At 36.7% G+C, this 17,713-nt stretch overlaps 1 protein-coding gene across 1 annotated transcript in view; it reads right to left on the bottom strand.

The window, feature by feature from the left end:
• CCDC73 (coiled-coil domain containing 73) overlaps positions 1-17,713 on the bottom strand; it is a 162,219-nt gene that overhangs the window by 135,013 nt on the left and 9,493 nt on the right. The gene's annotated exons all lie outside the window — the stretch shown is intronic.

Here is a 17,713-nt window from a genome sequence, read left to right as displayed (position 1 = left end):
CTAAAATTGTGCATTTGACTTTGGTACAATCCATACAGCTTATTAGCATTTCACCAGTTATACACATACTTATCTGTGTGCATGTGTCTGTGTGTAAATATGCTTTTTGGCTATTTTATCATATTTATAGCTTTATGTAACTATGACCACAATTTAAGACACCAAACTCTACCATCAATACAAGCTTCTTCAAGCAGCTTTTTTGTTGTCATACTCACTCTCTTCTCCCATTCTTAACTCCGAGCAAATGCCAATCTGTTATCCACCTCTGTAATTTTGTTATTTCAAGAGTGCTCATAAATGGAATCACACATCATGTAACCTATGGCTTTTTTTTACTTTCATCCAAATTGTTACATGTATCAATAATTCATTTCTTTTTATTGTTTAGTAGTATTTCATGGTATGGTATTTACTTAACTACTCACCCACTGAAGAACATTTTATAGTTTCCAGTTTGGGACTATTATGAATAAAGGTGCTATAAACATTTATGTACACATTTCTCTGTGACCATACTTTTTCATTTCTTAGAGGTAAATGCCCAAGAGTAAAATTGCTGGGTTGAGTGAATATTGAGTCCATTTTTAGTTGTAAAGGAAACTGCCACATTATTTTCCAGAGTGGCTGTACTATTGTCCATTCCCAAAGGCAATGTGCAAGTAATCCCAGTTTCTCTAAATTTCCACCAGCATTTGGTGTTATCACTATTTTTCTATTTTAGTCATTCTGGTAAGTATTATACTAATAAGCATTTCCAGAGAAACAGAATTAATAGGATGGATATGTGTGTAAATATATGGGGAGGGTGTATGTATATATGTGAAAAAGACTCATACACACACATATATAGACATAGACATACATGCACACACACACACACACAGACAGACATTTTAAGGAACTGGTTCACACAATTGTGGGGGCTGCCAAGTCTGAAATATTTAGGGCAGACCAGCAGACTAGAGACTCAGAAAGAGCTGACGTTGCAGCTCAAGTCCAAAAGCAGTCTGGAAGCAGAATTCCCACTTCCTTGGACAACCCTAATCTTTTTCTCTTAAGGCCTTCAACTGATTGGAAGACGGCCACCCATATTATGGAGAGTAATCTGCTTTACTCAAAGTCTGCTGATTTAAATGTTAATCACAGCCATTAAAATACCTTCATAACATTATCTAGACTGGTGTTTGACCCAAATCTGGGTACTATGGCCTAGCCAAGTTGACACGTAAAATTAAGAGAGGTATGCATGCAAGAAACTTCCTAAAAGGAAAATTTCAATTCTTGAAAATGATGGGCTATGTTATTCGGACCAATCTTCCTACTAAAAACAACTAAAATTTCTAAATAAAATATTTTTAAATCTTCTCAAAAGCATCAAAGACTGACAAGATAATAAAAAATTATGGAATGAAATTCTAAATTCTAAAAGAGACCAAGAACGAAGAAGTAGACCAAGCACTAAGAGCTATCTTTACCCGGTGGGTGTTTGGCAAATTAAGCAAAATTAAACTACAGTTTTAATGGACTCTGATTTAAAATGTATGGAATTCAGACTTAGGGCTTACCAAGTCTAATAACAGACTCACTATATTAAGTAGAATTCAAAAGAGTTAAACTGTCAGGTAAAGCTGAACCAAAAGTAACAAACCTTCTACAAGAGAGGTGCCTTGGTGCCAAGCAAATAAAGTGTAAGGGAAAAGAAAAGGGAGGAGGAAACAAAGAAAGAGAAGAGTAAAAAAAAGTCTTATTCCAGAAAGTTATAAACAGTTTAATTTCATATGAATTTCTAAATAAAAGCTGCTTCATAGGATGGTGAAAGAAATCTCAATCTATTAATATAATTTAAAATGCTTCCAGATTGGTAATGCTCATAAGAACTTTGCAGATGCAAATGAAAATTTATTCTAGAAGAATAAACTTAGCCAGGTACGGTGATGCATCCCTGTAGTCCCAGCTACTGGGGAGGCTGAAGTGGAAGGATCATTAGAGCCCAGGAGTTTGAGGCTGCAGTGAGCCTTGATCATGCCACTGCACTCCACCATGGGCGACAGAGCAAGGCCCTATCTCAAAAAAAATAAAAGAAAGAAAGAAAAAAGAAAAAGACAATGACAGAGAAATCTTCAAGATGTCTGAACAGGTACTTCATAAAAGAGTATATCCAAAAGGCCAAGTGGATATCCACACAGGAAAAGAGGTACTTAGCTTCATTAGTAATTGAGGATATGAAAATTAAAATGCCAAGTTTCCACAACATACCTGATCAGCCAAAAATTTAGAAGTTTGACATTACCAAGCATTAGTAAAGAAATGAAGCAATAGGATCTCCCAGATATCATCAGTGTGTTAACAGGTAAGACCACTTTGGAAAACAATTTGGTAGTATTACATTGAAGATATATACCCTTTATCTGTGTAACAAATTTCCCCTAAACATAATGACTTAAAATAATAATGATTTAAAATATTTTGTTTGTTTTATTTAGCTCAGGATTCTGAGGATTGCTAATTTGTGCTGGGATCAGCTGGGTGGTTCCTCTGTTCTCTGCTGGGTTTATTAAAGAGTCTACGATCAGCTGCTTGTCTGAAAAGTCTATTTCTGGGAATTCACTGTCCACTACGGTACAAGGACAACTGGACCACATACTTCTCATATAGTAAGGTAGCCTTAGTTTGTTTATATAGTGGCTGGACTGGGTTACAAGATGAAGAGCGGAACATTCAAGGCTTTCTGAGACCCAGGTTCAAATATGGGGCAACACTGCTTCTGTCACATTCTACTCATCAAAGCAAATCACAAAACCAGCCAACATTCAAGGATGGAGAAATACACTCCATCTTCAAATGTAGGAAGACACAAAAGGAAGGAACATTTCAAAGAGTGCTACTACAGAGAGGGGAGAAATTGTGAAACAACCTACCAGACATCCCTATAACCCAGCAATTACTCTCTTCCATATATATTCCTATTCTCATTTTTATCTGTCAAAATCCTATCCATCCTTCAAGGATCCACCAAAATATTTCTTCCTCCAAGAAGTCATTATGGTCTCACCAATTAAAGTGGTCCTTTCATATTGCTGAGGAACCATTATGATACGTAACTATTTTATTATACAACACATTTTATATCTGGAATCTTTGTAACCTCCCAAAGCCAGTGTCATGTATTTCGGATTTTTAAAATGGTATCCTTTTACTTGCAGTACTGATTTCTTTATTAGTTATTGCTGTATAACAAACCACCCAAAACCTATGGGCTTACAGCAGTAATTTATTATTTGTCATCATTTTGTGGATTGACTGGGTTGTTTGTCTGCTGGTTTTGTGTAGGTTGTTTTATGTAAGTTTATTCAGTGGTTAGATTTGCTTAGTTAGGATTGAGCTTAGCTGGAAAAACTGGAACTATGGGTCTTTTTCTTCACGTTTTTCACCCCAGACTTCTTCATAGCATGGTGATCTCTGAGGAATATTTTTAAGAGTTCAAAGGCAGAAACTGCAAGACCTCTTGAAGCCTACACTGTGGAGCTCATACGGTGTAAATTCTGCCACATTCTATTGACTAAAGCAATTCATAAAGCTATCCTAGATTCAAGGGTGAAGAAATTGATTCTAATTCTTGATGGGAGAAACAACAAGGTCACATCGTAAAGGGGTGTAGATACACAATAGGAGGAATTTGTGCCCATTAAACAATATGTAACAACATATAAACAATATATAAATAATTACCAGATAAGAGAAGATCTTGTGTTCCTAGAAAACCAGGATGCTATACAAAAAATTCCACAATCACAAAGAGGGTGGCAGAGAGACTTTATGGAAAATGGAAAAGCAATAAAGAAACCATTACAGGAGTCTGGAAAGATGTCAAGTAATAAATGGACAAAGTATTGTTTGCAATAACTTGAAAGAAAATGTACTTAATTAAACTGTGGATCTGACTAAGGTAACTTCTAGGCAGAATACTAGAAGTGTAAACTGACTTTTTTTAGCTGAATATTAAAAGTATGGGGAGAGAGATGAAGTCGAAAAGAAATTGCTCAGGTTCATAAGTCAACTTTGGAGGATATGCTATACAAAAAAACCCAAGATGTGCTGGGTTGGAAAATAAAATCATTTAATATCCAATCAACAAAAATGTTCACAATAAGAAATAGCTCAAATAAATATCAAACCACAGGTAAGTATGTTAAGAATATTTTAAGACCATGGAAAAATTCAAGGCAGTCTTATACAAGGATCTCAAGGGCATTATCTTAAGAGCATCCTGACATGCCCAAGGTAGGAGAAATCAGTCCTAAAAAAAATTGGCTTTGGAGAAAAGAGTCATAGAAACTCCAGGAAGCTTTGTGTTTCTTTGGTTTTGGTTTTTTAAAACTTGTACTGGCAGCAGCACTGCCAGCTTGGACTAAAAAGGACTGACACGGTTAAAAATGAAGAGGTCTTTGGAACACCAAAGAACAATGGGTAGAAAACAAGACTAAAACAACCACCCATCTGTAAACAGAGGCCATGTTTTATGGAAAATGAATGGCCTTTCAAACAGCTAAGCCAAGAATCCAGAGGTATGGCCAAGATGAAAACAATGTACTAGGGAACAACTTCCAGGATGCAGAATGGAGACCTAATCAAGAAATGTCCCATGCCCCTGATATCTTGTGCCCACGTGCATTTCAGAAATGCTATGAACTAGTGACTGCTAAATGCTACTATTCCTTCCCTTTTTAAATGAAAACATCTACTGTGGTTATCATGGTGAGACAGGGGTCTCACCACTGTGTATTGAATGTGGGAGAGGCAAATAATTTTTTAGTCCATGGATCTCTGGATCAAGAGGAGCTATACTTGACATCATAGATCTCTGTACCAAGAGAAGCTATACTTGACATGCTTCAGTCAAAGAGCCTAAATCACATTCAAACCGATGCAGATCAACTAACCCTGGACTTTGAGCCCAATACTGTTTGAGGTTGGGATTTTTGGAAGTCTTGGAACAAAGATGAATATGTTTTGCTTGAGTGAGAAATGTAAAACAGGTAAACTGATAAATTGCTTAATGTGACAAATTCCTCCTATCATCCCATTTGAAATATGATAGGGTCACTTCTCCCTTCCAGAGATGAAATCTACATCTCCACTTCCTTGAAACTAGGATTGCCTTACAATTTGTTTTGGTCAGGAGGTCTTGATGTCTTTGCATTTTGAAGATGTTGCTCTGAACCTGCCATGCCATGTCACACCAAGAACAAGAAGTTCAGAATCAAAGACCACATGGAGAGAGGAGGCCCAGCCATCCCAAATGTCCCAGCTGAGGCTACCCCCACAACAATCTTCAAACTCAGGTGCAGTTGCAAGACAGCGTAGGCAAGATCAGCAAAAAAAATTCCAACAAACTCAGAAAATTATGAGAAATAATAAATCACTGTTTTTTCGCTTGTTTGTTTTGAGACAGAACCTCACTCTCTCACCCAGACTGGAGTGCGGTGGTGCAATCTGGGCTCACTGCAACCTCCACCTCCAAGGTTCAAGCATTTCTCTGCCTCAGCCTCCTCAGCAGCTGGGATTACAGGTGCCCACTACCATGTCCAGCTAATTTATGTATTTTTAGTAGACACGAGGTTTCACTATGTTGGCCAGGCTGGTCTTGAACTCCTGACCTCGTGATCCACCCACCTTGGCCTCCCAAAGTGCTGGGATTACAGGCATGAGCCACCATGCCCGACCATCACTGTTGTTTTAAACCTTTTAGTTGAAGGTGACTTGCTATGCAGCCACAAAAATTCAATATTTTTAGTTTAATTTTTTTTATTCTATTCTCTACATTGTCTCTTTTCTCCAAGTTTCTTTTCTCCCATTTGGTTTTCATCTCTTTCACAGTTTTCTCAAATGTCTGATGATCCCCAGCTGTCTGTTTATAAGTAATGCATTAGTCAATATCATAAAAAAACAAAAGCAGAGGGACTGTTCTACATTAAAGGACAACAAAGAGACATGACTACTAGATGCAATGTAGGAACTTTAATTAGATCCTAGATTTAAAAAACAAATAGCTATTGAGGACATTTGGAGAAAAAATGAGAAAACTGTGAATATTGAGTATAGTATATTGAGATAATATTCCTAAATCAATACTAGATTTGTCAGATGGCTATAAAGGAGAACGTCCTTGTCCTTGTTTAAGGAGATACAAGCTTAAGTATCTTGGAGCAAAGTATCATGATGTTTACAAGTTACTTTCAACAGGTTCAGGAAAGAGAGGTATAGAGAGAGATTAAAACAAATGTAGCAAATTTTTAGTAACAGGTGAAATCTAAGTAAGGTTATAAAGGTGTTGGCTATTCTATTATTTGAACTATTAAAGTTTGAAAATAGAATGACACATTATAATCAAGAAGACAAATAATAACAGCTGTTGACAAGGATGTAAGAAATTGGAACCTTCATAAACTGCTGGTGGGAATATAAAACGGTGCAACTAGAAAACAGCCTAGGCAGTTCCTCAAAAGGTTAAACATAAAGTTACCATATGACTCAGCAATTCCACTTAGATTCCCAAGAGAACACTACACATAAATATTCATAATAGCATTATTCATAATAGCAAAAAAGGAAACAACCCAAATGTCTATCAACTGGAGAATGGATAAATAAATGCAGCCTATCTATAAAATAGAATGTTAGTCCACAATAAGAAGGGATGAAGTAATGATACATGCAACAACATGGATGAACCTTGAAAATGTTACACTAAATGAAGAAGTCAATCACAAAAGGCCACATATTGTACGATTCAACTTATATGAAATGTCCAGAATAAGCAAATCCACAGAGATGTAAAGCAGATCTGTGGTTGCTTAGGTTGTGGGGGGTGAAGCGGGATTAGAGGGGAATAGTGAATGACTGCTAATGAGTATGGATGGGGTTTCTTTTTGAGGTGATAAAAATATTCTAATATTGATTGTGGTGATGGATAAACAATTGTGAATATACTAAAAATTATTGAATTGTACACTTTGAATGAGTCAACCATATGGTATGGAAACTACATCTCAATAAAGCTATTTTTAAAAAGTGGAATGATATATTAAAAATTGAATGGGGCCAGGAATGGTGGTTCACCCCTGTAATCCTAGAACTTTGGAAGGCTGAGGCAGGAGGATCACTTGAGTCCAGGAGTTCAAGACCAGCCTGGGAAATGCAGTGAGACCTCATCTCCACACACATACAAAAAAAAGCCAGGCATGGTGGCACACATCTCCCAGCAACTTAGAAGGCTGAGGTGGCAGGATCATTTGAGCCCAGGAGTTTGAGTTTACCAGCCTGGGTAACAGAACAAGATGCCGTCTCAAAAAAAAAAAAAAAGAGGTACATAGAAGCACTGAGGGAGAACTTATTGACTGACAGCTTTCAGTACTGGGTGATAACAAAACAGATTTTTCACTAGGGGTACACCCCCCTAATGTCAATATGTAGACATGTTTTCTCTCAGGAGTTTCATTTTTCCCAGAAAACTCTCCATTTTCCTGTCCTGAAGTTTAAGAGGAGAGGGTAGGGGATTTTATCTGGCAGTATGCCTTCTGATAGAAGCATAATAGTAGAAGGTAAGGATTCCACAGTTCAATTAGTAGATTTTTACTTAATTTCCATTTTCAGCCCCATGCCTCATCCCTGTCCTCTGCTTTATCTGGTGTACTCCTAACTAGAATTGCCATGGTTCCATTTTTCCAGCTCACAAACTTTTCATCTCCTGCAGGGAAAGAGACTTGGAAAGGTTCAAGTACCCTATACATATATTTTCAACAAGTCTTCCTTTTTATTCCCAAGTTTTATTTCTGCCTTTTAAAGTACCTGTTGTTTCCAAGTGCTAAGCAAACTTCTGAACTTTTAAGTCACTCACAATGCTCCTCTGTTTGCTTTCTGACAGACTCTGTTAAATCATCCTCTGTTCTCCTGTCCCTGTGAGTTAAAACCCTTTTCATGCATTTTAATGAGCACGAGAAAAATAAATGGATGTGGTCAATCTATCATGTTTAATTTGAAGTTCTAAAAAGGATTTCAAAACTCACCTCCTATTTAATTATATAAACTCTACTCTGTGCATAGAACACCTTGAACAACATTGGTCCTCAAAAAATATGTGATGGCATTTCAGAAAATCATGAAAGAGATGAAAAGCAAATACAAGAAAAGGAACTTGGAGAAAAGAGACAATATGGACAGCAGAATTTAAAAAATTGAAATTAAAAACATTGAGTCTATGACAATGTAACAAATAATTCCCAACTTAATGATGTAAAACAATGAATTATTTCTCACAATTTCATAGAGCAGTTGATTAAAGAAACATTGATTAGCTTCCTAGCATATGTACAGCACAATGCAAGTTTCTCAGGATAGAGTTCACAATCTGGTTGGAGAGACACGGAAACCAACAGTGTGATAAGCACTAAAACAGAAACATATACAAAGTACCTATAAAAATACAAATCACAAAGCAATTAATTCTGCCCACAGGAAGGTTTTAAGGAGAGTGTTATGGAAAAAATGTTATCTATCTAGGCCTTAAATACTCTCTGACAAAAACTATGAGAAAAAATAACATTTTAAAAAATATACATTTATATCATTTATCATTTACATTTAATATATTAATTTACCAAAGGAACTGTCTACCAGAGTGTGCACCAAATGTAGATGATTTCTTTGCCACTCAGCTTTGGGAGGCACTTTGCCACTCAGCTTTGGGAGGCAGTGTTGCCACTTTAGCCACTGTTGTATCCCCCAGAGCCTAGCAAAATATTTGGCACACAGTAGACACTGAATAAATCTTTCAATTCAAAAACATACCAAATTTATTCCAGCTTTAAGACCTACAGACTTGCTGTTCCTTCTGTGTGGTATGCTCTATAGCCACATCTTAACATAGAATTTCCTTCATGTTTTTGCAGTCTCAGGTCAAATGTTACTTCTTCAGTAAGTAGCACACCTAATCACTCCTTAGCATATTATCTATCCTGTTTTATTTTCTCCAGAGCACTTCCACTATCCTAAATCATCTTAAATGATGTTGATTATGCATTAATTTTATTTATTGTATCTCCTCCTTTAAAATACTAGCTTTGTGAGGTCAAAATCTCTTCTACCTCAGCCATACTGCAGCTTCAGCATCTAGGACATGACCAGATACAGCATAATATATGAGATTAAATAAATATTAGTTGAATATTAAATAAATTTACCTCACTTACATAGTCCCTGAGGGTATTTAGTTAGACTCCTGCTTCATTCAAAGAGCAACAGATTGGGAATCTGTTGACATTAACAAATCTGTTAACAGGTAGCTATGTTTTCACATGCTTTGTTTGACCATTTTGTATCTCCTTTCTTATTTTATCGCTTAACTTACTTTCAGCTTCAAACTTCTATCACACGACTGCCATGTGACAGATTCCCAATTCATCTTCGGCAATTTCTAAAGTATTCATTTGCATTTTTTCACACTAAATTTAACAAATCAAAATTTGTACTTTTTCTTCTCCTTCAAATCTTTTTAATTTCATTGCTGTCCGTAGTATCATGTATTCTAATCTCCAATGAACATTCACAAAATCTGTGACATCTTTCTCTTTCTCTCACTGCTTCTCCACCTCTTACTCACTTTCTTTGTCAACCACACTCTCACTTTCACTTTCTCCTTCATCCCCTAAATCTAATCTCTAAATGGACACGTTTGTTCTTCCTTCTAATTTGCTCTTAGATTCATTCTACATCACTACTCCTACTGCTATCAATCTATCCAGACCCTCATTACCTCAGACATGAATTATAATCACATTTTCCTGTTATCCCTTTATTTAATTTTCTCTCCCACTTCAATCTATTGTGCATATTTTCTCCGGAATTATTTTGCAAAACATCACCTAAATCTCATCGATTTCCAAATTCAAGAGTTATTTTTGTATACAAATCAAGCCCAAATGTCTGTGCCTAAAATTTCAGGGTTCCCCATTTTCTAGTTTCGTTCCCCATTTTCTAGTTTCATCCCCCTTTCCAACTTTAATCTTCTGCACCCAAAAGACTTCCTCTATTAGTTTCCTTACTGTCTCCTACTAATCCAAGCTCATTTTTCCTCTGTACCAAGAATAACTTTTTACTCACTCCACTTATCTAACCATCTTTTATGCCCATTTCAAGGCCTCTTTTCTCTAGAAACCCTTCCCTGGCCACTCTAAACCACAATAATCCTTCGATTTTCTAAATTCATGTTGTGTGCTTAAATTCAACACTAGAGTTTAACAAGAATTCTCCAGTTCTTTGTATATTCAGTCTGCCTCTCCAATGGGATGTTTCTGAAAGGCAAGAACTGTTTTATTCTTCTTTCATTCACTCCCCCAACCCCACAGTATATACATATACATATGTATATATACAACCCTTTACCACCAAAGCAATTTCACTTATATTTTTCCTTTGATCCTCAAATTGCTTCTCTGAAGTTTATAGAGTATTTCTTTCTACAGAGTATGATTTTTTTAAAAAATCACTGAACTTAAAGTCAGAAGTCCTAGACTAGAGAAAAAAATTTGATTACTTTCTCTAGGTAACCTTTTTTTTTTTTTTGAGATGGAGTCTTCCTCTGTCACCCAGGCAGGAATGGTGCAGTGGTGTGATCTTGGCTCACTGCAACCTCTACCTTCTGGGTTCAAGTGATTCTCCTGCCTTAGCCTCCCAAGTAGCTGGGACATAGGCATGTGCCATCATACCTAGCTCATTTTTGTATTTTTAATAAAGATAGGGTTTCACCATATTGGCCAGGATGGTCTCGAACTCCTGACCTCACATGATCTGCCTACCTCAGCCTCCCAAAGTGCTGGGATTATTGGTATGAGCCACTGAACCCAGCCCCATCACTGTGTCACCTTGAAGAAATAAAAACCAGTTTTTCAAAAACTGTTTCCTAATCTGACAAGAAATTTTAAGTTTAATGCAAAAATACTTTAAAAGACCAGTACTGTTGAAGGCTTACAAAAGATTTTTATCTGGATTAACAACCCTAATTGGGTAAATTAATAAATAATTCTGAATAAAATACAGAAAAAAATCCACAACTATGTCAGATTTCACTTTCTATACTATTGAGCCTTTTTAGAAGTTATTATTACATATAATAATGATATTTTAAACATTACTAATATTTTATAAGAAAGGCATATTTCTTTGAATAGATCTGATCTATTACTTATATTCCAATATATTACAAAAGAGATTTAAGGTAGTGACTTAAGAGGTTTACTACATTTGTTTTTGTGATTTTTATTAATAAAGAAAGTTAAATTACTTTCATCAAACTGTTCCTTTTATTTTCTATGGGAAGTCAATGTCAAAATGTTACTCATTTATCAGAAATACACTTTAAAGTACATTTGTTATGTGACTTGGTATGTGCTTCTTGCTGTATATAAACTATTTATCTTAAATGCTCTACATTCAAAATCATTAGCCAAATATCTGTGGAATGTGGGAATAGTATCTCTTTATGTTGACAGCAGAAAAATCATATTACTTATCAGCTTAATAATCAAAAATGTTAAAACAACAACAAAAACATTTCATGTTATTATTAAATAAATAAGCGGTTTTCAAAGTGCGGTTCCTGGACCAATATCAGCAACACTTAAGACCTTGTTAGAAATGCACATTGTCAAACCTATCTCAGATCTACTGAGTCAGAAAATGGGGATAAGGCCCAGCAATCCTGTGTTTTAACAAGCCACTAAAATGCGACAACCACTGAAATACATTAACATGAGCATGCAAATGCTCACTTGGTCACTGAGTGTTTTTAAACTATGTATTGGAAATTTAAATCTTGTCTAGAAAAATATCTTTTGTTTTCTCGTCTTAATTTGCCAAATGCTAAGTTAAAGAACTAGACAAAACTGTGAGCACTATAAACTGGCCTTAACAATAGAACTGAGAAATTTGAGGCCAGTTGTAATCTTTTGTATTAAGAATCAAAGAAAACTGATGCTAAATACCTAAAAACATGCAAATATTCCCAAAATATGAACCAGGACAAGTAATTAAGAAGATTAAGTATTTCTCCATTTGGTAAATTTTAAAAATGTATAACTGGAGTTAGGAGTGTTACGGAAGGAGCAAATAAGCAAAGCACATGATAATCAGTCCTATGATCTTAAGTAAATAATCTCTGGGCCAGCATTCCAACTGGTGTGCTAGGACAATGTTCCATGAATATATTACAAGTATTCATGTTCCATGAATATGTTACAGATATTAACAATCATTGATTCTCTCAGTACTGCAAACTGCTAGGCAAAGCCTGGGAAGACCAAAACACGTAGGGCTGGTTGCAACTGTGAAGAGTAGTTTTGTCCACTTGCCTCTCTGTACATACAAATACTATGTTATCATTTTCCAATTATGCCTTCCTGTGGGGCAAAAAAAAAAAAAAGAAAATAGAATGTATGCAGGTTAATAAATGACTGCTTTCCATAATAGATTACCATACTTCTCTAAATGAGTTAAAATGCAACATAAAAATAATCACTCTTTTTTCTTTGAATTAAAAGTGACCATCTCAGTGGTAATCTAAAAAAAAAGTATATATTATATTAAAATAATACCAAGTCAGGTGTGGTGGCTCATGCCTGTAACCTCAGCACTTTGGGAGGGCAAGGCAGGAAGATTGCTTGAGGCCAAGAGTTCCAGACCAGCCTGGTCAACATGGAGAAACCCCATCTCTACTAAAAATACAAAAATTAGCCAGGTATGATGGCACATGCCTGGAATCCCAGCTACAAGGGAGGCTGAGCCATGGGAATCGCTTGAACCTGGGAGGCAGAGGTTACAGTGAGCCAAAATCACACCACGACACTCCAGCCTGGGCCATACAGCAAGACTGTCTCAATAAATAAATTAATTAATTAACACATTTACCTATCAAATTAGCAAAGGTTTTTAAAAAATAATAGTACCATACTAGTAAAAATAAATAGTAAAAGAGGCATTCAAATAGTTCTGGTAGAAATGTAAATGGAAGCAATCCTTTCAAAAAACAATTTAGAATGTATCAAGAGTCATAAACTATTCTATGCTGACTCCACATCTAAGAATCTATTCAAAAGAAAAAAATCCCAAATGCAGAAAAAGTTTTATGTTAATAGATGTTTACAACTAAATATTTACTAATAAAAAAAGAAAGAAAGAAAAGTTAGAAACAACCTAAATGTCCAGTAATAGAAAAATAGCCAATTAAGTCATCACTATCTAATGGAATATATGTAGCCACTTAAATAATAATGGCTAACATTTGTTGAGCACTTAATACATGCAAAACTGTCTTCTAACACTTCATATTTAGTTCTCCAAACATCTTTATGAGATGTTTACTGTTACCATTTTCATTTCTAAATGAGAAAACTAAGGCATAGAGAGATTAAGGAACTTGCCCAAAGATATGCAATAAGGGGTGGAACCAGGACATGAATCCAGCAATCTGGTTCCAAGGTTGTACTCTTAACCACTACATTACAGTGCCTCTCAAAAGTCTGTGCCCAGCCTGGGCAACATGGCAAGACCCCATCTCTACAAAAAGTTTAAAAAGTTAGCCAGGTGTGGTGGTGCGCGCCTGTAATCCCAGCTACTCAGAAGGCTGAGGTAGGAGGATTGCTTGAGCCCAGGAGGTGGAAGTTGCAGTGACCCAAGATCACGCCACTGCATTCCAGCCTGGGTAACACAGTGAGACCCTGACTCAAAAGAAAAAGTGTCTGTGGAGTTTATAACAGAAAATATTCATGTTAACACTTTGTTAAAAACATCAACAATAATAAAAACAGGACTCAGGGTCTTCTAATTAAAGATAGTGGATTGAACACAGGTACTTAGTTCCACTCCACTAAATGACAGTGAGTGATTTAAGGCATAAGCCTTAGAATAAACAGAATGGTATCTAAGACAAAAACAATAAAACTCTGTTTTTTGGCAGGCAGATAAAAAAGTAGAAATATTTATTGCACCTGAGAAAGCTAAGCCAGCAATGGGGAAAACTGAGAAGCAATTTGATTTACATCACTCTTATTCTTACTCCCCTCCTCTGCCAACAGAGTCTGCTGATGCCAGGAACCTCTAAAGGTGAAGGTAAAGGTGAAGTCAAAAATAGGATGATTACTAGAAAGTCTGTTTAAGAAGACCCATAGATTCCCTCTCTCCTTCTGGTTAGGTAGGTGACAAAAGGGTTTGCACTCCTATGAGAATCTAATGCTGCCGCTGATCTGATAGAAGGCAGAGTCAGGCGGAAATGCGAACAATGGGAAGCGGCTGTAAATACAGATGAAGCTTTCCTTGCTCACCTGGCATCGCTCACCTCCTGCTGTGTGGCCTGGCTCCTAACTCCTGCCTTAGAAAACACACATTTCCAATCTGCTGCCTCAAGAGCTGTTTGGGTGTCAGCAGCTGCCCTCTCTCACCTGGGCAGAAGATTGGAAGCTGTTCCGATGATAAAATGAAGCCTCTGGAATGGGTTTACTGGGATACCAGGTGCAATTGAGAAAGGGTCTGGGGTGGCTACTACATGAAAAAATGTGTTTATCAAATGTTGAGATACCCACCAGTCTTCCTTCTCCACAGCTCCCACAGCTGCTGACAGCCAGACAGCTTTTGAGGCAGCAGATTGGAAGTGTGTGTTTTCTAAGGCAGGAGTTAGGAACCAGGCCATGTGAACAAGTGAAGCTTCATCTGTATTTACAGCCACTCCCCATTGTTCACATTTCCACCTGAGCTCTGCCTCCTATCAGATCAGCAGCAGCATTAGATTCTCATAGGAATGCAAACCCTTCTGTGAACTATGCATGGGAGGCATCCAGGTTGCACACTCCTTATGAGAATCTAATGCCTGATGATCTGTCACTGTCTCCCATCACCCCCATATACGACCATCTAGTTGCAGGAAAACAAGTTCAGGGCTCCCATTGACTCTACATTATGGTGAGTTGTATAATTATTTCATTATGTAGTACACTGTAAAAATAATAGAAATAAAGTGCCCAATATGTTGTTATGTGACTGAGTCATCCTGAAACCATCCTCCCCCAGCCCCAGTTCATGTAAAAATTGTCTTCCACAAAACCAGTCCCTGGTGCCAAAAAGGTTGGGGGCCACTGTCCTAGGGAATTTGACCAGGCTAAGAGAAAATATGATAAAAATAAATAATATGATAACAGGAGTTTCCTCACAAAATGTTCTAGTCAGATAAATCTACGATGAAGACCATAGTCAATAGGCTATATCTAAGCATATATAACCTCCAATTTTCTTTCTGGTGCCCTATTCTTAAATTCAGAGCAGAAAGTAAAAAACCAATAGATTTTTAAGGGAAAGTGTCTAATTTCAAAGACAAAGACTAAAACAAACTGAAATTTTAAAAACTAACTCAGAGAAAGCAAACATTAAGCAAAGGAAACTCTTTCAAAAGAAATACTATTAACATTCTTCTTAAAATTATTTTCTTACCCATAGCGTTCAGTACAGCATCATTAACTTTCTTACAAAGAGATAAGAGTATATATTACATCTACGAAAAAAGATGCTTCACAGAAACAGTTCTTGCAAAAATGAAGATCATGAAAATGAAAAATCCAATAGAAGGATTAGAAGACAAAGTTAAAGAAATCTTGCAAAAAGAAGTAAAAAGCCAAACAAACAGAAAATTAAAGAAACAAAGATTAGAAAATTAAAGGATTAATCCAGAAGTCCCAATAACTGTGCCCTAAAAGTCCCAGAAAGAATGAACAAAGAAATTAGAGAATAAATCATCAAAAAGTTTCTAAATCAGTTTTCCCAGAATTAAAAAATATAATTTTGCATATTAAAAGAGCCTATCAAGCGCCAGCACCAAGATATGTCATAGTGAAATAACAGAACACTAGAGGGAATGAAAAGATCCTATATGCTTCCCAGAAAGGAAAAAAAAAAATCATACAAAATGTAAAGAATTAAACTGGAATTTTCCATATCCACAATGGAAGCTAGAATAAAGAAACTAAGTCCTCAATTTAAAGGAAAAATGATAACCAGATTGGAATTTTACCAGCCATGTCAACAATAAAGATAGATATTTTCAGATATGCAGTGTCCAAAACAATTTACCTTCTATGCACCCTTTCTCAGGAAACTCCTTAAGGATTTCTCTAAGGAAGAGAAAGGCACAGGATCCAGGAAACGGGATCCTTGTCTTAATCTGTTCAGATGACTCTAACAAAATATCAGACTGGGTGGCTTACAAATAACAGAAATTTATTTCTCACAGTTCTGGAGGCTGGGGAGTCCTAGATCAAAATGCTAGCAGATTCAGTGTCTGGTGAGGTCCTGCTTCCTGTGTCCTCACATGGTGAAAGGGGTGAGGGAACTCTCTGAGGCCTTTTTATTTTATTTTTTTTCCTCCAGTCTTTTCATATGGGTACTAATCGCATTCAAGAGGACTCTGCCTTCATGACCTAATCACCTCCCAAAGGCCCCACCTCCAAATATTATCACACTAGGGATTAGGCTTCAACGTATGAATTTAGGGGAGACACAAACATTTATTCTATAGCAATCCTACGCAAGAAAGAGAGGAAAGGAACTCTAGCATGGTGAAGGAGGACAGCAAGAGGACACCTGTATAAAGACAGACAGCAACCAGTCCAGATTAGAGTGGTTTAACAGGCTCTGGTGGTAACTTCATCAACATAATGAAATTAATAGATTATCAACTGTTTCTAAGTCACTAATAAAAGTTTTCTGTAACCAAGAAAAGTCTGGGGTTGAATTAGTAATTAATACATTAAAAAGAGGCCGAGTGCAGTGGCTCATGATCCCAGCACTTTGGGAGGCTGAGGCGGGTGGATTACCCAAGGTTGGGAGTTCAAGACCAGTCTGACCAACATGGAGAAAACCTGTCTCTACTAAAAAATACAAAATTAGCAGCCGGGCATGCTGGCGCATACCTGTAATCCCAGCTATTCGGGAGGCTGAGGCAGGAGAACCACTTGAACCCAGGAGGCAGAGGTTGTAATGAGCCAAGATTGCACAGTTGCATTCCAGCCTGGCTACAGAGTGAAACTCTGTCTCAAAAAACAAACAAACAAACAAATAAACAAGCAAACAAACAAAATACATTAAAAAGAAAACAGGCTGGGCGCAGTCTCATGCCTGTAATCCCAGCACTTTAGGAGGCCAAGGAGGGCAGATACCTGAGGTCGGGAGTTCGAGATCAGCCTGACCCAACATGGAGAAACCCCATCTTTACTAAAAAATACAAAATTAGCCAGGTGTGGTGCCGCATGTCTGTAATCCTAGCTACTTGGGAGGCTGAGGCAGGAGAACCTTGGAGGCAGAAGTTGCGGTGAGCCGAGATTGCGCCATTGCATTCCAGCCTGGACAATAAGAATGAAATTCTGTCTCAAAAAAAAAAAAACAAGAAAGCAATGGGGAAAAAGACAATCAAAGATAGTAAGGAAAAATAATCACAGAATATTACAGTGGTTCAGCTGTAAATCACATTTATGATTATATTATTACTCTACTCATATAATTAAGAGTATGCTACAACCATTTAGGGAAGATGTAAAGAAGCAGAAGTTGGAGTAAAAGATAAAATGGCAGAATAGATCTCTTTTTCTGAATAAACTTTATTTTTAGAAAAGTATAA

The sequence above is a fragment of the Aotus nancymaae genome, unplaced genomic scaffold (genome assembly GCF_030222135.1).
Source record: "Aotus nancymaae isolate 86718 unplaced genomic scaffold, 86718_ANA_hifiasm-v0.15.2.pri h1tg000059l, whole genome shotgun sequence".
Classification (NCBI taxonomy): domain Eukaryota; kingdom Metazoa; phylum Chordata; class Mammalia; order Primates; family Aotidae; genus Aotus; species Aotus nancymaae.
This window is presented reverse-complemented; position numbering and strand designations above follow the sequence as displayed.